This window comes from Puma concolor, chromosome A1 (assembly GCF_028749965.1).
Source record: "Puma concolor isolate L17-30 chromosome A1, mPumCon1.1.hap2, whole genome shotgun sequence".
Classification (NCBI taxonomy): domain Eukaryota; kingdom Metazoa; phylum Chordata; class Mammalia; order Carnivora; family Felidae; genus Puma; species Puma concolor.
This window is the reverse complement of record NC_141667.1, coordinates 113,255,527-113,283,003: the sequence shown is the minus strand read 5'-3', so window position 1 is coordinate 113,283,003 and position 27,477 is coordinate 113,255,527. Positions and strand designations below refer to the sequence as shown.

The window sequence follows — 27,477 nt, the reverse complement described above, 5'->3', positions numbered from 1 at the left end:
AAGAGTTGGACTCAACTGACTGAGCCACCCAGGCACCCCTAGAATGTCTCTTGTGCTACTGTTTTATTTATTTATTTTTTAAATTTATTTATTTTTTTTAATTTATTTATTTTTGACAGAGACAGTGGCTGAGCATGAGCTGGGGAGGGGCAGAGAGAGAGAGGGAGACACAGAATCCAAAGCAGGCTCCAGGCTCCAAGCTGTCAGCACAGAGCCTGACGTGGGGCTCGAACTCACAGACGAACTGTGAGATCATGACCTGAGCCGAAGTCAGACGCTTAACTGACTGAGCCACCCAGGCTCCCCTTGTGCTACTGTTTTAATAACAAAAATGAGATTGTTATTAAAGTTTTAAAATCTGAATTCTATCAACTAAAAATAAAAAAATACTGATTGAGATCAATTAGTAAATTACATAGCAGAAAACAATAGAAATATTGATGACTGTTTCTTTGTACTTGGTGTCTGTGGCATCTTTGGTAATGTCTTCATATACAGTTGCAGAAGTAGCAGAGAATCACTCTGATTTGATTAGTACACTAAAAGAGAATATAGTTCTCATAGATAAAGGAGGCTCCAAAATATGGGTATCCTTTAAGACTAAAGCTGGTAAGAAATCACAGTGTGGGTAAGATTCATAGACCATTGAACTGCTTTCAAAAACTTCAACCATTAAGGTGTTCCCTTATTTATTATTAGGAAATATATTTCTATGAAAATAAATGTGTAAACTTTGGCAATGATAGCACCTTGAAATGTACTAAAATAAAGGATGATAGGATAATTATAAATGTAAATAGAGGGGGTAGTGGTCTTGGTGACATGGGAAATTATTTATAATAACAAGAGTTTTGAGTATTCTAAATCTAACTAACTTGATTTGTTTATGTGAAAAAAAATTCTTAAAGAATAAAGTGAAATATAGTGAATAGTGAAAAAGCTACATAACCTCCTTAAGAAGCTATAACTCCCCCTGATCTGATGGACATTCACAAACTTTCTAATCTATAATTTGGCTTCTTAAGTACAGTCATCTAGCAAATAGGAGTCACGTGGAATTGGTGTTGTTCTTAGACCAGTTATATCATCAGTTGTAAATGATAGTGCTAACATCATGATATATAAATTAATATTATCTTGAAAATTTTATTACCATGACTTAATTCCTCGGACTGTGAAAACCAACGAGACTTAATGGCATGCCTTTTAGAATTTAAAGAACATAAAGTCCCATAAATCAGAAAGTCAGCAGGCTTAACTCAACTTTATAGCAAGGATAACTTTTATTTAAATCAATCAGCTGCTTCATTTCAAAAGAAGGCAATCTGGGGATGAATGAACCCTAGGTTCTTAGCTCCTTAAAAAAGTTTTTTTATACATCTAGTAGAGTCCCCATTGGAAGCAATTTCTCCCAAAATCTTATTTTATTTCCTAACAATCAATTCTTCAAAAGCCCAGCAGAAACCTATTGATCACATAAAGTTAAATTTATTAAACTGTCTGCAAAAGGGAGATGAGCAGTTGGACCAAGTATTAATAATACCTTAGAAGAAGAAGTCAGAGAAGAAAGAAGCTAAGTTATTTCTGCTTGTTCTCAGTTTTGTTTAATCCAGGGACAGGAAATTCTGTTAGTTTCAATTTCATTCCCAATAAAATCCCATGACCACTGATAATCTTATCTTAACAAACCCATTATATATCTACAGTTTAGGCTGAGTTAAAGTAGCAATAAAACCAATGGAATAAAATGATGCTCATTCACTGAAGTTCCAGGTAGTCCCACACAATTCATAGCTCCAAGTATTTTTATAAACTGTCTGAACGTTAAAAGGAGTGACATTTTGCTTTAAAAGGTATGAAAATGGAAACAAATGAGTTTAATATACGTACTGGGCTTTGACAACATGACTTCTTCAACAGATGTCCTACACTACTTCCCACACTTTCATCCTTAAAAAGCACAGTCTACTCGCCAAGATATACACTGTTGCCAAAATTCAGCTGCAAAAGAATCGCCAACGGTAAGCACCAGTAGAAAGAATTAAAGCACTTTTAAGCTTATTTCCAAATAACCAAATATCTTATATCATTATCAAATCTGAAGATGAAACATAATCATGCAGTAAGTTCTTCCAGTTGGTGAAGCAAAGAGATTAGTTGGTCAAGCAAAGAGGAGGTGTCTTTGGCAAAGATTGTTCTATATCTGGTTGCTAGATAATTTTTAAAAAACACATCAATTCATCCTTCTACCTGAGTTGGTTTGCCAGCCAGCCAGCATGAGTTAAACATTTATTATATAAACAGACAGAAGTGAATGGTCTGACTCTTAACTAGAAAAAGTCACATAATCCATTCAGTGTCCAGTTGATGCATTATGACAGGATGCACTTCAAATGACCACCTATGAGAAAGAAATGAAAGGCAGTACAGCGTCAGTGATCCTATCTGAAACCTTGTGGTTGGCTAATATCACATGAAGCTGACATTCAGACTATACCATCATTTCCTTCTTCATATTGTTTTGTTAATGTTTTCTCTCCTCAAGTGGGTTATAAACCACAAGATAGACTGATCATGGCTCACTGATCTTTGAAGTCTCCATAGTCCCTGGTACGTTGCTCTACATAGAGTAGATGCCCAGTAACTCTGTGTTACAAGAAGGACTTGCACTCATGGTTTATCTTCATTAACTTTTTAAAACTTGGGGTCCATATTACTCAGTTTACCTGAAGCGTATAAGCTGTTGTCCCAATACTATTATTAAATAGTGCTTTCTTTTTTTCTCAAAAGTATCACTGTTTAGATTATAAATTATCTGGCTATCATCTGGCTCTGAGATTGTACATGTACAAGGCTAGCTTAGCCACTAGACTGAAAAGAGCTCAAAGGCAAAGACTGAGTCTTACCCATTACTGTTCCACTGCATTCCGCTTTTTCTAGGGTCTGCATTGATGACCCAAGAAATAATAACAGATAATAGGGAAGCTCATGATATATTTAACCAGACTGAATAAATCCAGAGAGAAAACATAATGTGAAGGAGTGATCTGTATAGATAGGATCAGGTAGGTAAACATCCACCTTGATATTCTCTTAAATTCAAATGATAACAAAAGTTATCTTCTTGTATTCAAATCTATAGAGCATGGAAATTCTGGAATTATTTGTAAATGAGGGAGAGACTAATAATGAAGATGTTGGTTTTGAAGCCAAGTAACTTTGGTTTATAACCCTGCACTCCAAAAATGGGTTAGGTAACCCAGCAGCATAAATGACACCTTTCTAATACCAGTTTCAATGACATTTAAGCTTCATTAATTCATTCATTCAACAAATATTTGTCAAGTCACTATTCTATGTGTTGGGAATCTGGGAGCAAATAAAACAGACAAATATTCCTGCCTTCCTGGAATGGACATTCCAGAAGAGCCAGGTGGATGGACATACAGGTGAATGAAATATATAAGAGAGGTGATAAGTTATAGGGAGAAATATGCACTAGGAAAGGGACACAAGGAGTTCAAGGATAGGGGCCTTGGGGTCAGCTTCTGGGGCCATGAGGTATCAGAAAAGCTGCTCTTCCTGTGGTGAGTAATTCAAAGGGGAAAAAAAGTGAAAAGGATACTATACAGAGGTGAGAGTGCACGTGCAAGCCAAGATAGTGCTTGGTACATTATTTGTTGACTGAATGATTAAGTGAGTGAATTAGTGAATCCCTTCAACAGATAGCAGCTGCAATCCTGAGAGATAAACAAATCTGTCACCTGAGAAAAAATTTCAACGAAGCTAATATGAGCTAGAATATTACTGTTAAGATTCTACAAGTCCCTAAACTGAAACAGTCCTCTTAATTAATGGAAGATACCCATTTTTTTCTGATATGATTCATTGCTTTGTTAGTCACTAGATAATTTAATACAAGCAACTGTGATTTAGTAACTGCTTAGAATTTTCCTGTTAAATTTGATGAATAAATCCCCAACCCAGGTAACATAGAATGTAAAGGCAATTACAGAAAACAGAAAGTGGCAACAAATTAAGAGTAAATCAGTTACACATATCATAGGCCCTTATTAGTTACCTTAATTATTTAGCAACAGAAGCTGAACTAAATTTTTAAAGAGTTATCTTCTCCTATTCCCTTCAGACAAATTGTCAGTTACAAAGTCATGGATTAGTCTTTACCAATAACAATTATGGCTCATATCTACTGAGCATTTAATTGATGTCATCAGGCACTATGCTAAGAACTTTTCATATCATCTGCTCTCATAATTGAAAGATTTGTTGTAAGTGATTGGAAATGCAGTCTTCTAATGCATGAAAACCCTCCAGGGAGAAGCAGGAATCTGCTCTTGGGTGAATGCATCTTGGTATGAGAACAGCCCTGCTTCATGGCACAGAATGCTTACTTTGAGTAGATACCAATATTGTAAAGTTATTTCTACTAAACTAAATTTCACCTTTGTAAAAGTACTGTCTCTCGACTGCAGATTTGGAATCATTCAAAAACAGGCATAATTCTTTTTTTTTACTCCGACGGCCTTGTGATCACCTAAAGAGAGCTTCCATTTTCCCATTTCTAGGCCACCTGATCAAAGTTCTTTTGATTGTTCCTATCTTGCTTCTGGATTTATCCTTGTTTGTTGATTCCTCTTGAAATTAAGCCAACATTCTAGGTGTGATATGACTATTCAGGGGGCAGAAAGAGATAATCATCTCCATTTCTCTGTTCATTGTAAATCTATGAATGAGATTTAAGACAATTCTCCTCACACTCTTAATTCATGAACCACTTCCCTTAGGATTCCACTATCCAATTCATATTAATTGTGAATTTGAATTTGCAATCATTTTTATTAGCAAAAATAAATAACTGTTGATCCTGACCTTGCATTCCACTGTATTCACAGTCACTTTCAAGTCCACTTTTCTGTACATCTGAATGGATGAATTAATCTCCCAACTAGGCTAACATTTACTCTTTATTCAATACTTCTCATCTATGTTGTTCAACTGGTAATAAGTCCACTTATCTGCATTTTCCCCTAGCCTATATATCCACTAACCCTGCAACTATAACTCAAGAGACTTTTTCAAATACCTTACCAAAAACATTTTTTAAATGTTATTTCTACAGCATTTACTGGATTTACCAAGCAATAGGGAGATTATGACTAATTTTGTGTAAATGGAGAAATGCAAATGATAAAAGTGGGCTTTGGGACTAGACATTTGTATTAATGAGACTGAATACTTTGTGAGAGAAAAGTCAGAGAAATGATAGGTAGCATCTTGGCAGATCATTCAGATATTAAATTGAATATGAATATTTTTTCATATGAAAAACCAATTTACTTGAACCGAAGCAGTGTAACTTGTGGGGAACATCAAACAGTGAATACAAATGAGGAATGACAATGTGGTTTGCCAACAACAAATGTACGTAACAGATAATTCACTGATAAATCATCAAGTTAAAAGCTCACCAGAAAAGCAAGAAGGTCAAACTGGTGATGAACAGGGACACAGCATGAGGGTCTTTGAGCTCACTTTCCCTTTATAGACTCCCTGACCAAATGAGAGCCCTCCCTCAGTTTGAAGAAGGGCACTCAGAGAACATTCATAGAAGAAGATACTGGGACTGAGAAAGAATGTTCAAATAAATTGGTATCATTTTGCCTAGAGATGAGAAGGTACAGATGATTTAATGCATGGTTCAGATACCTTTTGCAAAGAATAATGATGCCTTCTGAATTCTACCCTCTCTTACGAGGTAAGGTGTGATTTTAAAGAAAAGCCAAGGAATGGAATACAGCAATATAGAAAGGTACCTGGCAGGAAAGGCCTATTAAGCACCAGAAGTTTGTTGGAAAGGCTTTCAAAATATCCTCAGGGTCCCTTTCAGCCACACCCTAATGCCACAGAGATTCACAGAGGAGCAGCCCAAGTTAGAACACTCTATATACCTGAGTTAGGTGTGGGTAAAAGAAATCATTAACCTTCACCGTCTACGACATGTGCCAACTTAAGCGACAACTTTTTAAACATTTTCCCCTATTTTACAACATTAAAAATCATGTACTCATTATTTATTTTTCCCTTAGAAAAGTCTGCAGAGTGGGAAACTTTGAGAGACACAAAAGGAAAATCAAATGGTCACTGCCCTCACAAAGCATACAATATGTTTTGAGAAGAAAAAGACTCCAACACATGAATAAATTTGCTGTCATTGAGAGAGAGTACATTGTGTGTGGCCCAGACATGAAATGTTGTAAAAGCTCAGGGAGAACAAAATCAATATCCACCCTGAAGTAAACTCATTCAGTTTACACAGAGATGCATGCTCTATATCTTTCCAGACAGACAACAGAATCCCAGAAGATAATTGATTGCATAGTTCTAAAATATGCATAAGACAATCTGATCATTTCTCCCATGAATTTACATAAAGAAGTAGATAAAGACAGCAAATATTATGCTCAAAAGCTTACATAATGTTACCTTCAAAGATGGCATATGTTTGCACTTTATTTTTTATTTCCATAAATGAAATGTTCGAATTCCTGAACTGATACTCTATTTAAGAAACACCATGTACTCAGTTGTTCTCCTTTCCGATATGAGAAAATCAATGATATAATTACATGGAGAAAGAAAAAGGCTAGGTCATCTGAATGAACAAGGTCACTGCTATTATGAATGACAGTACAGTTTCTAGAATTTATTTAACATGTGATTATTTTGCTATCATGGATAATGTCAATACCCAAGGGAACAGATGGTATAAGCATATTCTAAATTATTCAATGAAGTGTAGTTTTTAAACCAGAAATGTGTGGTAGCATAGTGGGTTTATTTAGCACTTAATCCTTGCTTATGCTTTTGCCCTCTTATATTCTAAGAGATAACCCTAGTCAACTGAGAAGTATCTCTTTTTTATTCTTGACCTTTTGGATACCAAGGTAACCAAAAGTAGGTAATCAGGAGGTGGGACCGGGGAATCACAAAATTTAGTCGGAGATTGGAAAAAAAAGAGAGAGGGAAACAAGAGAAAATGTACAATTTTTTTTTGGTTGGGACAGTGGGGGAACCATGAAAGACAATCTTTTTTTAGCAAGTCACTAAGAAGTAAAGTAGTTGAGATCAAGCAGGAAAGTACTTAATCCCATTCCTTTGTGCCTTTCTTTACGGACACCCTTTTCACATGAAACATACCCTCATTTTAGTAACTGACCTGAACGTTTCAAGGCTCACAATGGCCAACGTACTTTGTCTTTTTGTTTTGGGCTATTTATCCTTAGAGCTTGGTGAGAAAAATAGGAGAAACCTTCTGTGCATTTTCTAAAGATATCAGCAGTAAATCCAGAACTTGGCTATAGACCTTTGGCCTTGCGCATAGCTGTAGACAAACTGGAGTCTAATAATTATACTTCTACATATGGGAAACACAGGAAATCACTCCAGTACCAAAGAGGTGTAGGCTGGGGTGGGTGAACTGGCTGTCTTTGAGCCATATGTGGCTAGCAGACCTGAGTTTGACTGACACACTGTTATTTTTTCCTTTTTTTTCCTTTCTTTTTCAAAAAAAATTTTTTTAAGTTTATTTATTTTTGACAGAGACAGAGTGCGAGCATGAGCTGGGGAGGGGCAGAGAGAGAGGAAGACACAGAATCCGAAGCAGGCTCCAGGCTCCAAGCTGTCAGCACAGAACCTGACAAACTCACGAACTGTGAGATCATGACCTGGGCTGAAGTTGGACGCCTGACTGAGCCACCGAGGCACCCCATGTTATTTTTTTTTCTTTTCATCCAACATTTAAAGCACTGAGGGAAGGTCACAGTCACATACAAGGTTAGATTTGGCTTCTTTTGAAAATTGTAAGGTCTAACATGTGGGACCTTCCCCCCATTCCTATATGATGGATGGAAACCAGAGCGGAATATTCACTATCTTCATTACAAGGGCAGGAATTCTTCAAGTTGACACAATCCCCACCCCAGTCACATAACGCTGATGCGTTTTCTCCTGGTTTCTTTAAGCATTTAACTTGAAGTGAAACTCTGAGGTGGAAAAGAAGTATATCTGCTCTCACCTGGTCAAATTCTAATCAAAACATAAGCACTCAGTTAAAATAAGGCCTGGTCTTCCCACCACATCTTACCAGTCCCAGAAACCATACTCCACTCTCAACAAAGAGCTCTTTACACAGTCTACAAAGCTTTACCACAGCCCTGGAATTATCTCATTTGGATGTAACAGCGATTCTCCATGATATTAAAAAAAATGTTTTAATTTACCAATACAGATTTGTATTTAAACCGAGATCAATAAGTATAATCAATTGTTGTGAAGGAAGGAATCATTCATTTTTCATGTACTGAAGAAACATATATTGAGTTTATGCCAGGAAATACTTTTCCAGTGGGACTGACATGTATTGTTGGGTCTGGTTTATGGTGACATGTCCAAAGTTTCTAATAATTCTGTTCTCAACATTTACTTGCCATTAATTGCAGATTAAGCTGCCTGAATATGTAGACCCTATTGTAGTTATAAAGTGAGTCAATTATTTAATGAGAATTTAAGAAGACTGTCTACATGATATCAAAAATACCAAATGATTTAGCCAAAATTATACTTTTCAAATATGTTCAGACAGCATGTTGGCACAGCTTAAATCAAGTCTTAATCAAATGCTTCAGATTCATTAGCAGAAAATTTCAGAGTTTGGGAATTACATTATTTTATATTGCTTACATACATATGTATACATGTACTTTTTTACATATATTTGTGCAAAGAGGACACATAACACTTTACAAAAATGCATCGCTTTCTGCTTTACAGTGTAATTTATTTTTAATGGCTAGAAATGCTAAAGAACAGAAAGTATGATACATAGCATACTACGGATAGTTGAAAGTAGTCCCTGACTATCCCACATGGTAATACATAGTCGAGGGTTAAAGAGTAAAAAGGAAGCTCCATTGGTCTACAGATACAACATGGAATAATGAAATAACTTATCTGATATTATTTGCCTGTTAGGAATTTCTCATGCAACAGAGGCATTTGGCATTTGCTTAAGAGCATAATATGGATTTTTTAAAAATTGAAAACAGCTATAAAAGAATAATTTAATTTGCTAACTGGGCTGTGTGTGTGCATATATATATATGATTCTGTACATTTCTAAAAGTATATAAATATTATATATAACCTATCACTTATTAATATTAATTTCTAGCAATTACTAAGAAAACTCTCTATAAAATAATGAGAATGATTTTTCTATGGATAAATAGAGCTTGCTTGCTCAATGAATGCTATCAGGGCTGATGACATTTCTGGCATAACCCCTTCAGGAATTATCATTACAGGCCATTTCCAACGTGCATAAGAAAACAGCTTCTTGATTTTATAGTCACTTCCCATTTGACCAAGACAACATTAGCCAAATGGATCATCCACTTTAATCATCAGACTTCACGCCAAAGAATTTTTGGCAGCTTCATAGAATCAGATCCACCTTTAGCAGATGGAGATGTGTCAGCAGTGAATTAAAAAGAAAATGTGGGGGCGCCTGGGTGGCGCAGTCGTTTAAGCGTCCGACTTCAGCCAGGTCACGATCTCGCGGTCCGTGAGTTCGAGCCCCGCGTCGGGCTCTGGGCTGATGGCTCAGAGCCTGGAGCCTGTTTCCGATTCTGTGTCTCCCTCTCTCTCTGCCCCTCCCCCGTTCATGCTCTGTCTCTCTCTGTCCCAAAAAATAAATAAATGTTGAAAAAAAATTAAAAAAAAAAAAAAAGAAAATGTGTAGTACAGGCTCTGAAGGAAGTTCAAAAGGAGAATCCTCCAAACATGTGAACAATGGAAACATCCCTAGAAGTGGATAGCTTCCCATAGGCATCATTTAGGAAGGCTCAAACTTCACTGATCAATGAAGAAAATCTTGTGTGTTGTAGTCAATCTCTTCCCCTTTTTTCTCTTCACATCTGTTTTGAAAGTAGTAAAACAAGATCTAATTGCCAGATTCAACATGAGATGTTAATGCTATATTTAGACTTTTTGATAGGGCAGATTTTCATTAATGAGTAAGTAATAAAATGCCACATCAGAAATCCTGAAAAATAGTTACCGATTTATACATTCCTTTAGTGACTTTATGTCATCTGTGCAGGTGATTCAAGATTAGTTTTCTGGGGGGAAGCTAATAAGGGTCAGACTTGTCAGACTGGGTACTGCACTGGCAATTTATTGTCTCAGTTCCTTAGTGCTCTGGGATGGGTCAGACTTCGCAATAACCAAGCTTAACGTTATATGGACTCATGTTCAGGATGCAAAATTCAAGAAGAATTTTACCTTCACTCAACAATAGTCCAACTACATCTATCAACTTTTCTTTCCTTGAATTTGCCTCCTCATACTTTTCTATGGAGCGAACACCAAGCCACTCTTTAAGATTCCACTGTGATTTCTACTTCTTTTGCAAGATTGCTTGTTGGAATGGAGCAAGGTGCGAAGGTGGAGAAGGCAATGCAAACAGTCCCTCATTTATCTATTAATTCACGAACTGCCAATAGCTACTTATTAGGGTTTTTGTTATGTGCCAACCATATGCTAGGGACTCACGGATGACTATCACCTTCCTCCTCCTCTCAAGGTCCCACCATCAAGTAACGGAGAGAGGTGAGTAAGCCAGACAGAACAGTGCTCCTGGGTAATGTGTGAGTTTGTAAGCATAGCTAAGGAGAAAAACAGAAGTAACTTATCACAATGAGAAAGTGCCATTAGGAACAGAATGAGGGGTACTACACAGAATATATGTTAAATTTTTTAAGTCATTTTTGAAATTAACTTGGAGGATTGCGATGGATTATATTATTTACAAAACATTTAAAGCATTTCTAAAGCCATTCCTATCCAAGAGTCATATTTCCTGCCTCATGGTTTTTGAGCGTAGCCATGCAACTTACTTCGGCCAATGGCATGAGAGTGGAAGAGATGTGTGGCATTTCTGAGCAGCAGCTCTAAAAGCCATTGTGTGGCCCTGCCATCTCCCCTTTCTTGTGCCTTCTCAGGATGGGCTGTTCCTTAATGAAAACAGTAAGGAAGAGAGCACCATGAACCAGCTAAGGATGTGCAACAAGAACAAGAAACAAAACTGTGGTTGTAGTCAGTGAAACATCAAGGTAGTTTGTTACCTCAGCATAACTAATCTAAACCAACTGAAACAAAGAAAAAGTTCATAACTGTCTGAACAGGTTGTGGGAGATCTTTTTTTTTTTTAATTTTTTAATGTTTATTTTATTTTTGAGAGAGAGAGACAGAGCATGAGCAGGGGAGGGGCAGAGAGAGAGGGACACACAGAATCTGAAGCAGACTGCAGGCTCCCAGCCACCAGTACAGAGTCCAACGCGGGGCTCAAACTCAGGAACTGGAGATCATGACCCAAGCCAAAGTCAGACGCCCAACCAACTGAGGCACCCAGTTGCCCCTGTGGGGAGATCTTTTTAATTTTCTTTACACAAAGAAGGCTGACAAAGGGAGCTTGAGTTAGTAAAGATTACAACATTTTGTAAAATAAAAGGATACCTTCTCTAATTTCTCATGTTTTTTGGTGATGAGCTCTGAGAAGATCCTCTGGCTGCCGTTTGAGGCAAAAGTTCCATGCTTCAGCACTACCTCAGCCACATTGAACAGAAGGTTTTTCCTATTTCCCTTCTCTCAATTCCCTTCTCTGGGCTCTGGGCTCTGTTCTGCCAAGTGCCCCAGGCATTCCTCTCTTCAGGCTTTCAGAGTGCTGGTTGAGTTGGGAATGAAGTTCCTTGAATTTTCAACACACCAGAGGATCATTCCCATAATCATCTCAACAATAATCCACGTAAATTTATAACCAAAGTAATTGTGGCCACAATTCAAAGAACAATCTTTACAGTGGTAATTCTCAAAGCTGTTTTGTTTTGTTTTGTTTTGTTTTCTGTGCCAACACAGAGAGCAACGGCAGGGATGTTGCGGTTTGGGAACAAAAATTTAAAATTAGAAAATAAAAAAGCTATTCCCCAGGTGTTACAACCCTCCACCTTCTGACCACATGTTGTCTGATGACTCTAATTCCAGGTTGGGAGGTGGAGAGGACCTGCTTCACAGGACATCTGAGAGATGACTCATCACAAACAATGCTTGTGATGCACCAAAAGATACAAATACTACAATTAGCAGACATGTGCTCAGTTGTGAACGGCTTTACTGCCCCTTACCCAAGGGTATTCCGCTTTGCCTATGACCTCCCTGCTCTGCCTGAAGTAGCCCTGCTTTTACCTGTTTTGGGTAACAGGTTTTCCTGTGACATTATTAATATTCCCCCTTGTACTCCTGGATAGTGAACTGTTTGGCCACTCCAAATCTAGGCTCATTACCAAGCAATGTTTAGGCAAAGGAAAGCTTATGTCAGGGATTTTCCACAGTGCTCTCTGAGACCAGGCTCACGTGGTTTTCTTCCCAGGTCTACCCCTTGAAAAGTGCTTTGAAAACTTTTAAAATATCCCACCCAATTAAATCATGAACTAAGTGTCCAAAATAACCTTGGAGCCTTTATATTAATTATTCATATTGAACTCCATTTTCATACCTGTCACTAATTCCTGGCAAGTACAGAGGCATATATCAAATAATTAGAGTTTGGGGTTCAAAAGGACAACTTTGTTTTCAGTGCTTTAAGAATGTCTGTTATTAACTTGGTTCCATTTTGTTGGTTTTCTTAGTCTAACATCTCATGTTGGGGCCTGGTGGGAAACATAAGGAAGTGACAGCTGCAGGAAAAGGCCACTTGTCATGGTCCATTCCCTTTCTCAAACTTCATTATGAAACAGTAAGTAACTCCACAGAATGACTTGAGTTCCTTGAATCACTTCAACTTAAATGGCACTGTTTGCAGAACCTTTTCAAAAGCAAAGATTTAGACTAATATCTGATAGTTCAGTTACCCAAGAGCTCCCATATGTTTACCAAATGGGAGCTGACTGATGGAATTCAGTTTCTGTGTGGTGTTTGCCATTTGGAAGCTATTTTTCTAGCATTCTGGTTATATGTACCATACTGACATCCAGAGAAATGCATTTTCTGGTTTATTTTCAAATAAAATGTGAAGCGAAAGCTCTATTCTGACTATGCAAGTGATCTCCCAGTGCCAAATCATCAGCATTTTTAAGCAAATAATTTGGAAGAGATGGTATGTTATGCATGTTACACTTGGTGTGAAGGCAATTCGTGTGTTTCCTAAAAAGGTTGTTGTGGTGCTAGAGTCTTTCTCTGCCCCATAAACTGTATGTAAAATTGAGGGATGTGTTATTTAAGATTTTTTTCCTTAAAAAAAGGTCTTAATTCACATCAAGAAGTTAATACGTCAATTTACCATCTTATCAGTCAGTATTGGCGGGTAACAAAAGGAACATGGCAGGTCAGCATTTCATTTATTTTTAACGTTTATTTATTTTGAGAGAGAGAAAGAACAAGCAGGGGAGAGGCAGAGAGAAAATCCCAAGCATGGAGCCTGACATGGGGCTCCTTCTCATGATCATGACCTGAGCCAAAATCAAGAGTCGGACACTTAACCAACTGAGCCACTGTTGCCCCAGTAAGTCAGCATTTTAGCACAGAGTGATCATTTCCGGCTAGCTGTCAAAAGGGTGAAAATGTACTCAGGGAGGTTTAGCAGTAAAATGTAAAAAGGCAAGGCTGCTAATAATTCTGAAATAACTATAATCCAAGAGGCTTACATTCATTTTAAAATTCTAACAACTATGAATCATCTCGCTCTCCCATTTTCCCTAAAGACTATAGAAAATATCTTTCTTCTTTTGCTCAAATACTTGCTCCCCACTTTCCACACACAGCAGATGATATTTCTCTTCAAAAAGGAGAGTAACCTTCAGAAAGGAAAGTTCTCCATGTCCAGCCATCAAACTGGCAAATTTGTCTGCACCCATATTCATGATTTCTATTTTATCCTCCTGTTACCAGTCAGGCAAAACCTGCCACCTGGGCTTTGGGTCTCAGTCACTCGCATGTCCTTAGGAGCCCGGCTTCATCAATTACCTCCACTACTGTCTTCCTCTTTACCAAATCCCTTTCATCAGGATTCAAATGCAATCAAGTATTTCCCATCTTAGATAAGCCATGCCTCAATCCCTACTTCTTTTTGCAGCTACCTTCATACCTCCTTCTCATTCTGAGCCAAATCTTGAAATAATTTCCTTTATATCCACTGTTGTGGCTCTCCCTTCACACTTACACCTCAGCTCACCATAATCTGGTTTCTGCTGCCACCACTAAGACCTCTCACAGGCCACCAACTGACGTTTTACTCATCAACGGATGTTTCCAGAACTGCTGACCACTGCCTTCTTTCTGAGACACTTATTTCTCTTGGCTTCCACCACAGACACCTAATTTTCTTCACTTAACTCTCTGCTCATGTTTCAGTTTATTTTTCAGCCTCTTCCTTACCCTCCCATTCTAGTGTTGGTGTTTTCCAGGGCTCAGACAGGGCCCTCTTGTTCTCCTCATCTTGCATACTGTTTGGTTGATCTCATTGACTCAAATAGCTCCCATGACCATCTGTGGATGGACAACTCCCAATCAATTTCTCTAGTTCAGATCTGTCTCCCGAGCTTTAGACACACATACCATACCTGACATCTCCATATGGCTATCTCTCACACATATTTCAAGCTCAACTTTGTAACTCTTTCTCCTCCAATAAGTATTCCCTTTTGCTGTGAATACCACCCCATTTATTTACCAAAATATTATTTATCAAAAAAGTTGCCCTATTTTGAACTCTGGAAACAATTCTAACTCCATCCTAAACCTTATCTGCTGAAGCCGATTAATTACCAAGACATGCTGACTCTACCTTTATCTCTGTCCCTCAGATTGGTTCACTATTCTCTGTTGTCATGCCATCATTCTATTCCACTCCACCATCACCATCTGCAACTGTCCTAAATGGTCCTTTGCCTCCTTTCCAAAGAATTCTCTACACTGGGGCAACTTTAGAAAACAATAATGCCCATATCACTCTACTTTCTACTCTCATGCTTTCCAGTTGACTTGAATTCAAAACCCTTAAAACTTGAAAGCCGTACAAGATTCTCACCCTTCCTCCCTTTCTCTTATAACCCGCACTCCAGTTATCCACATGCTTTTAGTTCTCAAAATGGGCCTCATTTTCTCTCCTTTCACCACATGATGTACAATATTTTTCTCCATCTCCACTGATAGATTCCTACTCATACTTCAGGTTTTGGCCTAAATTTTACTTTCTCGGATACACCTTTATTGACTGCTCCTAATGTAGGGTCTTTCTCTGTCACTCTTACCAAAGCTGTATCAAATAGCACCTGACTAAGAAAATAGAAACACTGTACCTATTTCAAAAGGGTGAATTTAGTATCATTTACTACACAAGGTGATAGGAGAGTGACATGCCACAGACGGACTGTGAGGCATTCCACGGGTTGGAAAGGCTTCAAACAATAGGAAGCCACTACCACTCCTGATCTGAAGGAACAGAAGAAGAGCTGATGCTTCCAGAACCTGGGGTCACCTCACTGAGGCACAGCTACTGCTTGATATGCTGCTGCAGGCAGTGCCTCCAACAGACAGAATCCGTCTAACCACCAACGGAAGAAGCCTGGAAACCACAGCCTTCAGGGGATAGCCTCCCATAACAAAGTGCAGAAAACGGAGGAAAGGAAGAAATGGATCTGCTATCAGGCAAAAGGCCAGCACAAAAACATTCATTGTATTAACATCATTGCTTCCTAAAATTTTTCTTCTGCTACAAACTTCAAGGGTCACAAGGGCAAGAATTCAGGTGTGTCTGGTTTATCAGGCTTTCCCTTTGTTCTAACAACGTAAGTGATATTCAAGCAGTGTTCCAAAAAAAAAAAAAAAAAAAAAAAAAAAAGGCTGAGTGTATTAAAATGAAGGCAGCACCAGTGTTCACATTTTCAGATGGGGAGAATAAAGCCCAGAGAGGGAAACACAGTTACTAAGAAGTGAACCTTCAATTTGAGTCTAGCGTATCTGAGACCATACTCTTGTTACGATACTATATTGACTCTGTGACCTGCTTTATTATTATCACTGGTATTGTTATTATCATTATTTTGCGCTCTGAATCAGTTTTCATGATACATTGATGAGAATGAACACACAGCCGTTCTATGGTGGCTTGATTCATATCACTGAGATTGCTTCTTTCACCCTTTTACTTACTTCCACTCAAAGATTCAGGGACTAGCTAATAGGTTGGGCTAAACCAAAAACTCTGGGTGGAAAGAAATTATCAGTTGTGCTTATCACTGTCTTGCCAGAGCTTGGGACAATGTCTTGGCAATTAATAAGCATGGCAGGGACTCCATTACGTACATTTGGTGAATGACATATTACGTAAGTAGATTTTAACGCCACCTGCTGAAGACTCAGAAAGACAGCTCCTGACATTAGGAACTCATGGGAAAACTTTTCTGGAAAGGGCCTATGAGTTAGTCAATGGGCACTGAAGGATATTGAACTTCAAAGGATTTATATATGAAACAGAGCAGGCCCCACCTGCCAGCCTCCTGAGCTCAAACTGCTCCATATGTTCTCTGGTTTCTGTCTGAGGTGGGTTCCCAAACCCCTCCACACCTACTAAACTGATTTCTCCATGCTAAAAATAAAAAAGAAGAGAAAGAAAGAAAGAAAGAAAGAAAGAAAGAAAGAAAGAAAGAAAGAGGAAAATAGAGGCGCCTGGGTGGTTCAGTCGGTTGAGTATCTGACTTTCGCTTGGGTCATGATCTCACGATTCCTGGGTTTGAGCCCTGTGTTGGGCTCTGTGCTGATGGCTTAGAGCCTAGAGCCTGCTTCGGATTCTGTGTCTCCTTCTATGCTCCTCTCCAGCACATGCTCTCTTTCTCTCTCTCTCTCTCAAAAATAAATAAAGATTACTTTAAAAATTAAAAAAATACATCTGGAAAAGAATTACACAATTGATAAATGAGTGATTTTAAACCATTATCAAGGTCTAACTATCTCAGAGAGGCACCAAGAGACAGATGGGCTGACTGTAAGCAAAGAAATTCAAATCTATTAGGTAAAAATCAGATGTAATTGTAATATTCTCTTTTGGTATTCCTATGATCCCTAAAATAACTTGGTTAGAATTTTCCACTTTGTTCTTATTTTTCATTGTACTGATAATCTTATAGGTTTAAAGATAAACAATTAAAATAATTTCATAAAAATTAAAAATAGATTTGTAAGATCATAAGAATCAACTATAATGCCTTGTAACTGAACCTAATTTCCCATTTCCTGACTGGGAAAATAAGAACGAAAGTGCTGCGTGAAACTGAGGACTAGGGATTATCTTTAAAAGAAAAAGATAAATACGGGTCAGTTAAATAAGCCAGGGAAAGAAAAAACAGTCATATTGGTACCTTGTTAAAATGTAACTATTTTTAGACATAGTAAATCCTTAATCTCTCCCCTGCCTAAATAAAATGTCATGCATAAAAAGAACGCAGAAAGTTTAACTGACATAGTTCTGTCTGTTTGAATATGCTAGATCTGCAGTGAAATCTGATTATTTTCACTTCCATGAAACTTGTGATTGAGATCAGTTTCCTTCACCAATCTTATAGTTTATTGGTAATGAAGAAAGATATAATTTACATGACATTCAGAAAGTAGTAAATTAGAAAAACTAACCACTTGAGAATAAAAACTGTTCTCAGTGACCTTCTTAGCTGGACCTTCTTTAGTTTTGCTGTTATCAAAGCAGAAAGACTGCTTACTTCATCCCTAAGTAATTGGAAGGGAAAATTGTGTTAAAGTTTAAACAATGGTATTTCAAAAGACCAGGTTAATTTTTAAAAGTTTTGGGGTATGTGGTATCTTTATGACAGGTAAAATATTCTCATACAGGTAAGATAGAGGTGAGTTCTTCAATTTTTTTTTTCTATCTTGATTGTTCCAACAGCACTTACCTATTTCATGTTCTATTCATTCAGGCTTCAAGTCCAGTGGTTCTCAGCGCTGGCTGCACCTTGACTTGACCCCAACCCTGACCATTTAATAGAACCAAAATCTACCAGGTAGAGAGGACTAGGCATCAGTATTTTTAACATTACCCAGGTGAAACAAAGCATATAAGTAAGGTTTCAAACCTTGGCTGGTCGGATGTTCCTATGAGATTGAAATCATTCAAACAACAACAAAAACAACAACAACAATAACAACCAACATGCCAAAGGTGGCTACCAAGTTTCAGGAGTCCAAAAATCTAATTAACTTTATGGTGGTAATTAGGCACTCACTTAACTTATTCAATCTACTTTGCTCTTTTAGCTGTGAAAGGAGAATTAACTCAGTCCTGTGTGTTCTTCACATAGATCTCTGACCATCTGATGAAGTTAGGGATACATTCTCCAGAATACTGCACGTTTGTACAAATTTTTATGTACAATTTCAGTGTCCCCAAACGTGTGAAACCAGCCACCTCTTTCTCTAAGGTACAAAGCTAAGAACATAACTAATTGAAAATCAGGCAAACTTCAAATTGGCACAAAAGAGAATTTATAATAAGTAGAGTTGCCCCATATTACAAAGGCATTAAATAAGGAAAATGATGATCATGTGAAAATAATATAGAAAACAAACATAAGTGGAAAAGGACAGGGCAAAATTATACATACAGTTTGGTTAAATGTGCACGTTATATAGATACAGATTGGAAAAAATGTAAATAAGAAGAAGCATAGGAAACAAATTAACATTTTATTGTAAAATTCTTTAATAAAATTCTAGTTTCTACAAAAATTGTTAACAAGTTATTACACTACTTAAAGCAGTGATTTTTATAATCTTGCCTTTGTGGAAGACATGGAAGGATTAAACAACACCAAATTACTTGGAAGAAAGTGATGCAGAAACCAGCAATGTTAGAAAATTAAACAGGGGTCACCCAACCAGGAAGTAGGCCAAGATGTCAGTTTGGTTACTATTCAAGCCTGTCTAGGAATAATGATTTAACCAGGAGAGGACCATGTGTGGCACTGTCCAAAAATGACCTTGATAGGTCACACTGGGTTGTTTGAACAACGAACTAGCTGTTGGCAGCTTCCCCATTCTCTCATCTAGAGAGGTTTCTTCCACACTCAGCTTCCCACGAGACCAGTAGCTATCTTTTCCTGGCTGAAGGGGCTGCAACTTCCCATGCTTCTCTGAGGTCTCTAGGGCTGGCAGCTGGCGTTCCTACACAACTCCTTTAAAGAGCTGGCATGTACACCAAGACAATTCAGCAACAGAAAATGTTGTCTATATCCCACGACAAAGTTCTTCTCTCCAGGTGTCCTAAAAAATGGGTCAGCTGGAGGGAAGACACAGGGAAAATGGACCATAGCTTTCTCTCTTCTTACCAACACTTGAATAGTAAGGTACTCAAAGCCTGTTCCTTAAATAGTACTGTTGGAGCACATCAGCTCTGACAGGACATGTGGCAACTACAAAGGAATCCACCTGTCTGGGTGGTTGGGCAAGGGGGGACGGTGAGGATGATAGCTTTCTCACGCAAAGCCAGGCATAGGTTGACCCAAAGTTTATAGACTACTCTTAGATACCAGGGTTTCTCTTGGAGACTGTACTGCTTTTGTTCTACTTAAAAAGCTTCACAGACAGCTATCTATCTACATCAGTATCCACTGCTCTAAGAAATTTTAGGCTAAAAAAGTTTGTTGAAAAGCGTGTTGTGAATTTACATTCAGTTAAAAAAATACATATATTTACACATACAAAAAAGTATATATATCTATATCTATATATATAGATAGATAGATGATACACACACACACACACACACACACATACACAAAAGCTCTTAAAAATAGTTATTTAAAGAGAGGGGAGGGAAGATAGCAAACATGCATTTTTTACCTAAGTCTTACATTTCTGCAATGTTTGGATGTTTTACAAAAAGATTGTAGTACATATATAATCAAGACAAAATAAAGCAGACATCAAAAGATTCAAACTTCTTGGGTTTATCTAATTTAATTTATTTAGTTTCCATTTTTATTCTACAGAGCGAGACAGAGTGAGGGAGAGGGGCAAAGGAGGAGAGGGAAGGAGGCAGGGAAGGAGGGAAGGAGGGAGAGAGAGAGAGAGAGAGAGAGAGAGAGAGAGAGAGAGAAAGGAGAGAGAGAGAAAGAAAGAATCTTAAGCAGGCTCTGCATTCAGCATGGAGCCTGACATGGGGCTTGATCCACACTGGAATCATGACCTGAGCCGAAATCAAGAGTCTGATGCTCAACTGACTGAGCCACCCATAATCTCCTCTTATTTATTTTAGACAGATTTTTGAAAGTTAAGTTTCCTACAGGATGATACAAAATAGTCATTTGGCAATTAAGAAATTACTCTCTATACCATTCTGGATGCCTACTAGGCCAAAATGCTTTCGCCCTTTTGCCTACATTCAGTTCAGCTATAAACAATGCAAAGTGATAAAAACCTAAAAAGACTTACAGACGAAACTTTACATTTTTTTTCCACAAAGTTGGGCATTTGCTTGATTTTACCAGCTCAGTCAAAATGTTTTATTTACTTACTTATCTTTTTGTTTTATATTTACTTATTTATGAGAGAGAGAGAGAGAGAGAGAGAGCGAGCATGCATAAGGAGGGTAGGGGCATGATGGGGGGTGGCATGGAGACAGAATCTGAAACAGGCTCTAGGCTCTGAGCTGTCAGCGCAGATCCTGACTCGGGGCTTGATCCACGAACCATGAGATCATGACCTGAGCCGAAGTTGGAAGTTTAACTGGCTGAGCCACCCAGGTGTCCCAGTCAAACCTTTTTCACTGGTGTATTTGTATAGACTTGAATTTATCACTGCCTCAGAGAGAACTAGACTTTTCCCAAAGGATTTTTCTTTAGATACCTAATTTGTTTTTCTAATCTGCAACTTTGTAAATTAAACAGATTTTTCTATAATCTGGTGATCCTTTCCACAGACTCAGTAATATCTCCCACTCATGATCGTATCTGGTCCCTATTTCTTGTCATTTTAAAGGTTCTTAATGGGAAAATAGATTGTTTATGATTTCATGTAACAATTACTAGTACAGTATTTTGTTAACCAAGATACTGGCCTATGTAGTTGGTATTTACAAACTTTCATTCTTAAGAGGTTAGCTATGCTACGATGGTCAAGTTAAGTAATAGAAGTGAGTAACATAAGATAACATTCATAAAATTGTTTTGAATGAGCAAATTAACACATCAGTTAAGGCAATTATTTAATAGGAAATTGTTATTTTTCTAAAGCTGAAAAAAATACTCTGAAAAGAGCAAGTATAACAATTTAACGTAGTGTCCATATCTCTTTCCCAAATTATTTTAGTCTTCACTGTCTTCTCGTACCATCTAATTGTGTCACTTGACAAAATTTTTTTTCTTGGATTCTACAATTTAGCCTGGCAAGATTAGCTAGTATCTATAGACGGTACCAAGATACGCCAGGTGTGTGGGTTCACACGGCCAGGCATACATCATACAAATGATGGGCATGCCGCTCCTCTAATTTACAAACCAGCACCTCCCCCAAGTCAGAACAGTTCTGAGCATCCTGGGACTTTGTGAGAGTCAGATGAATACAATACCATACTATCTTATCACATTTTCTTTCACATATGCAGAAGTCAGTCTGCTACACAGATGTATTTTTCTTCTTAAACATCAAACATATCCACAACGTTTTTTTTTGTTTGTTTGTTTGTTTGTTTGTCCATGGATGGAATTCACTTGTGTATGTTTCAGTTATTTAGGTCAACATCTTGCATGAAATCTACTAAATGGGACAGAAAGGAAGGAAGAGGAACCTAGACTGGTATACCAAAGATATGTCTTTGGATCTATGGACAGGTAGAGGACTTGTGGGTGTTGGCTTTAAGCGTACATACTCCAAGTTTTTATCTTCTTGCAAAAGCATTGGAGGACAAAACAAATCTCTTCAAAGTATAATTGTGAATATAGTAGGGAATTCATCTTTTTACCCACTAAAGCCTGGTATTGGCTTCGTATAATTCTTGGGATAGGAGACAAACTCCTTAATATAGTCTCCATGGCTCTGCATAAATTGACTCCATTAAGGAGTACCATCCTCTCTAGCTACTATCTTACTTTTTGTTCTTGCGTCCCAGCCTCACTGGCCTTCTTTGCGTAAACTGCACTCTCCATCCTGCTTCCATGGCAAGACTCTGCACATGTTGTTTTCTGAATACCAATCTTTTATTTATTTATCTTCCTGCCTCTCCTTTCCACCACCACTACTACCGCTGTGACCATAACCCTATTACTACTGGAATACACACACACACACACACACACACACACACACACACACACACAGAAACACATATACCTTCCAACCTAGCTCGGGTGTTATATTCTATTTAAATTTTTTTAACGTTTATTTATTTTTGAGACAGAGACAGAGCATGTCTGGGGGAGGGGCAGAGAGAGAGGGAGACACAGAATCGGAAGCACGCTCCAGGCTCTGAGCCATCAGCCCAGAGCCTGACGCGGGGTTTGAACTCACGGACTGCGAGATCGTGACCTGAGCTAAAGTCGGCCGCTTAACCGACGGAGCCACCCAGGCGCGCCTTGTGTGTTATATTCTAAGAAATATTTCCCAACATCTTCCATATGCTATCAAAAAAAAAAAAAAAAATCCAAAACCCAAACCAAACCAAAAAACCAGTTCTCTCCGTTACAAAATCTCCTAGCTCTGCATAACACCTATTATTGTTCTAATTGTACATATATCTTTGGACCTTTTAGTTAATGCCCACCTCTCCATGAAAACTGAGACTCTGCTTCTTCTCATCATTATTTAACCAGTATCCAGCATGAAATCAGGGTATATACTACCTAAATACTGTTGAAATGTGAGAATGAGTGAACCAATCGACTGCTCAAATCTGCACCCCTTTTCTATGACAGATGTTTAATACACTGGGAAAAATTCAAACTAAAGGAGTGATTTAAAAAAGGAACATTTGTTAAACTCCACTATTTTGCAAGGACTGGACTAACTGCTATGCCTATCTTAATTTAATACCAACAACTACCCAGTAAAACTCATCAAGTAAGAGAAAAAGCACCATGGTTCTACTGAACTTTGGTGGGTTTTGTATTTTCTTATGATTTTCTATAAAATGTGGAGTCATGTTTATAACTACATTAAATGAGCATTTGCATAATTTGAATTTAGGATAATTCTATTTAAAAATTTTTTTTTTCAACATTTATTTATTTTTGGGACAAAGAGAGACAGAGCATGAACAGGGGAGGGGCAGAGAGAGAGGGAGACACAGAATCGGAAATAGGCTCCAGGCTCTGAGCCATCAGCCCAGAGCCCGACGCAGGGCTCGAACCCACGGACCGCGAGATCGTGACCTGGCCGAAGTCGGACGCCTAACCGACTGCGCCATCCAGGCGCCCCTGGATAATTCTATTTTAAAGCACTGAAAATACTTTCTAAAATTTTTTTTAATATTTATTTATTTTTGAGAGAGAGAGAGAGAGACAGAGTGTGAGTGGGGGAGGAGCAGAGAGAGAGGGAGACACAGAGTCCAAAGCAGTCTCTAGGTTCTGAGCTGTCAGCACAAAGCCTGACAAGGGGCTCGAATCCATGAACCATGAGATCATGACCTGAGCCAAAGTTGGACACTTAACTGACTTGAGCCACCCAGGCACTCCAGCACTGAAAATACTTTTTAATGTCAGCTCTAGAAATTATGGAAAATGGAATATAACAAAAACTGAAGTACACAAACAAAACCAACATTTTTAGTGTTGGAAATTTAATAAGGTAATCATCTTACATAGAAGTTAGAATATATGCATTTAGAATTATTAGTAAAGAATTAAGTGGGATTTCAGAACTTACATATGATTTCAAGAACTAAACTTTATTTTAGTTCCAGAACACTCAATTTACCACCTTGGAACCACTAATGTGTTCATGGTTTTACTCTCCAGAAACCTGCCTCTAGTTCAAAAGACTCTTAATTAGGTAATTATTTTCCACAAACCCAAATGGTCCTCTGTGGTATGTGCCCAGGTTCAACACCCTTTACACTTTCACCCATTTGCAGAAGTCAGCATTACCCTTCAGTGGCTTGCCTCTACTAACCAGAAAGCTGATGGGGCCCCCAGGAATGAAACAGACACCCTGCATTTTCCCAACACCTTACCCTGAAACCTAAGGCACTGGTTTCCTTCCACCAACACAAGGAAGCTCAAGTCATCAGAAATTGACTAAGCGTCCCTCACTTGGTCCTCTTATCCTAGTCTTTCCAACATTTCCAGACAATAAATATTTGTTATTTAACATTATATGTCTGGCCCTCTAGGCACTATGAATGAAGTAAATAAAATTTAAAAAATGATCAGTACTTATTTTTGAGACTCATGTTCTAAGTGGTGAGGACAGAACTAATTTACATAGAATGATTAGAAAATTTAAGTGAAAAACTGGAATATGAATGGTTATGGGCAGAACCCATACACTGAGCCCCATGGTTATGGGGTTGTGCCCCCCCCAATTCATATGTTGAAATCCTATACCCCTTGTATCTCAGAATGTGACTGCATTTGCAGATAATATCTTTAAGGAGGTGTTAAATTAGAATTAACTTTTTAGCATGGGCCCTACTCGAATATGACTAGTCTCCTTTAACAGGAGGAGATTAGGACACATACAGAGGGAAGATCATGAAGATACAAGCAAAAAACAGCCATCCACAAAGCCGGGTAGAGAGATGCTTCAGAAGAAACCAATGAAGCTGACATCTTGATCTCAGACTTCCAAGTTCCAGAACAATGAGGAAATAAATTCCTACTGTTTAATCCACCAATCTGTGATACTTTATTATGGCAGCCTGAACCAATATACACAGACCCTACTGAACAATAATTTAGGACAGGGCTGAACCAGGATGTGTTGGAGTACTAGAGAAAGGTTTGGGGCAGGATAAGGGGTCAGAATTGAATACAGACAAAGCCACGTGAAGGAGAGACAGAGAGATGACATTTCAGGACAGCAGAAACTCGTTGAGTTAAGGAGAGTAATTGATAGAGAAATTAATTTAGTCACTGGCAACAGACTCTAAAATCTTTGGATCATTGCCATTTGTTTGTATTAAGTATTAATGTATTTCTATTAACATATTTTGTCACTTATATTGAATAGAAAATCTCAATTTACATTAAACATAATACATTATTAACAGGGCTATACTGACATTAATATAAGCATATACTTTTCTCATGCATTTTTAAATCTTGAAATATACAGCCAAATAAAGAATGACTGTTCAGGCAAAATACTATTGAAGCATTATAAATTCAACTGTATTTTATATGTTATTTCGTATGTACCTGGGAGCTATACTTGTAAAAAGAGAGAGAGGATCCCTGCAATCCATGACATGAAAAAAAGAAAGAAGGAAACTATCTTTGATCTCCTTATCCACATTATATTCATTTATCATCCAAAGCTTTAAGAATTTTTTTTCTAGATGAAGTTTATACATATATTCATGATCATATGTTACTGAAGCATTTAACTAGATAGTTTCATGCCAATTCAAATAAAAATTAGATGTTAAAATACTCTTTTCTATTCTTGACTCCCTTTTAGAAACAAACTGACAGACAGAGAGATAGACAAAAACTTGCAAGCATTGCCCACATCTGTTTACATTTGTGATTTTCAAAAAATGTTTAAAAGTAGCATTTAGGTCAATAGTTTTCGACTGGGGAATGGTGAGCCAGCTCAGAACCATCAGCTGTTCATCTACCCAAAAAGCAGGTGAGAATAAATATTTCATGAACATTCCTTACAATCTTCTAACTCTCACAGCAACAACCCCATCTTTCTGTACTGTTACTCCCCTTCCTTAGAAAAGAGAAGAACATTTGAAGGCCACTTACAGTACTTACTGGTATCAGGTAGCATGTCATGCTTTACAGCTCGTGTTATTTTTTATCTTTTGGTTTTTGTGTTTGTAAGCCATTTGTTCTACATCACGCAGGTGCATTTTCTCTCAGCATTAAGGAGGAAGAAAACTAAAAGTACTTACCTAAAAAACAAAACACAAAAAGAGAAGGATTAGAGTGAATTCCTGGGACCACTTGATTGCTTGACAAAGCACTGAGGTTGGGGGTAAAGACACTGAAAACACCTAACAGACTGAGCTCTCTAGCAAACCAAGAGCACGAAGCAGCCCAGAAATGTACACAGAATGTGCACACTCTTCTGTAAGTGAACAAAGAAAGGTGTATTCCTTATTATTGAAAAAAAATGAATAGGTAAAGCAAAGTTATCATTTGATATTCTATTCAATTTTCTAAATAACTTAGATTATCACAGACTCCACCTGTGTTTATCATCCCTCTCTGTTCTAGAACAGGTTTTGTTAACTGCTTATAATAATGCTTTTAACATTCTAATCCAGGAGGCCTTGACCATGGACCTTAAGTCTACTGCAAATCAGAGCCTCAGTGTTGTGTCTCCCAGCAGCATCAGGAAGAGAGGACAGGGACGTGCTAGACATTGATAAGTTATGACAAAAACAAAGGCTTTGCTAACAGCTATCTTCATGGCTATGAGGTTTCCTTTAATATAAGCTGTTGTGATGTTGGTAGAAGGGTCCCTTTATGAGACTGGGGGGCAGGATTAACAGAGATGCCATCCAAGTTAACACACAACACCAGGTGCAGCATACAGCAAAGAATGACAGGTTTTATATGCACTTAGGAAAAGCTACATTCAAATCCTAGATGGCAAATATCTGTGGTTTTCATCAATGTGTAAGCTTTGTATATGTGTGACACTTTTGACAATATGCTGATCACAGAAAGCCCTCTACACCGGGAAAGCAGGAGACATGCTTGGCAGAGCTTCAGTGAGTGACAGCTCTGGAATGGTTGATAGAAGGCACAGGACATACCACGTGGGAAGAAATTTGTTCACTCTGTCAGTTATCAAAAGCCAAAGGAACAGTTCCTTCAGAAGTAATGATTTTCCTGTTCTTTCCTTGACAGACAAGAGCCAAGCAAAGGAAGAGCTCCAGCAGAAAATGAGACTTTTGAGAGAAGAGTAGAAGAGCTCCCATTTTCTATGAGGACATGGCGCCCAGCTAGAGCTGCCCACTTTGGTGCTGGCTGGTAAACAGAAGCAAAGGGCAGATGCACAAAAAGGCATCGCTTTCCAAGCCTGCAGTGTCTCCCAATCACCGTGCCACTTGGTAAAAACATGACATTCCTAGGACTTACCTAGACCCATTGAATCAGTGTCTCTGGAGGTGACATCTTGCACTTTCCATTTTAAATCAACTCCCTAAGTGGATTTTATCTAGCC

The 27,477-nt window shown here is 38.0% G+C and overlaps 1 protein-coding gene and 1 long non-coding RNA gene across 9 annotated transcripts in view; both read right to left on the bottom strand.

The window, feature by feature from the left end:
- The window catches only part of PDE4D (phosphodiesterase 4D), a 1,391,688-nt gene that overhangs the window by 411,960 nt on the left and 952,251 nt on the right, over window positions 1-27,477 (bottom strand). The gene's annotated exons all lie outside the window — the stretch shown is intronic.
- LOC147584373 (uncharacterized) lies at window positions 1,579-19,798 on the bottom strand. The gene is made up of 2 exons (XR_015249019.1): window positions 9,824-19,798; window positions 1,579-9,586 (listed from the first exon to the last, which is right to left on the bottom strand). It is a non-coding gene; the product is annotated as an uncharacterized LOC147584373 (long non-coding RNA).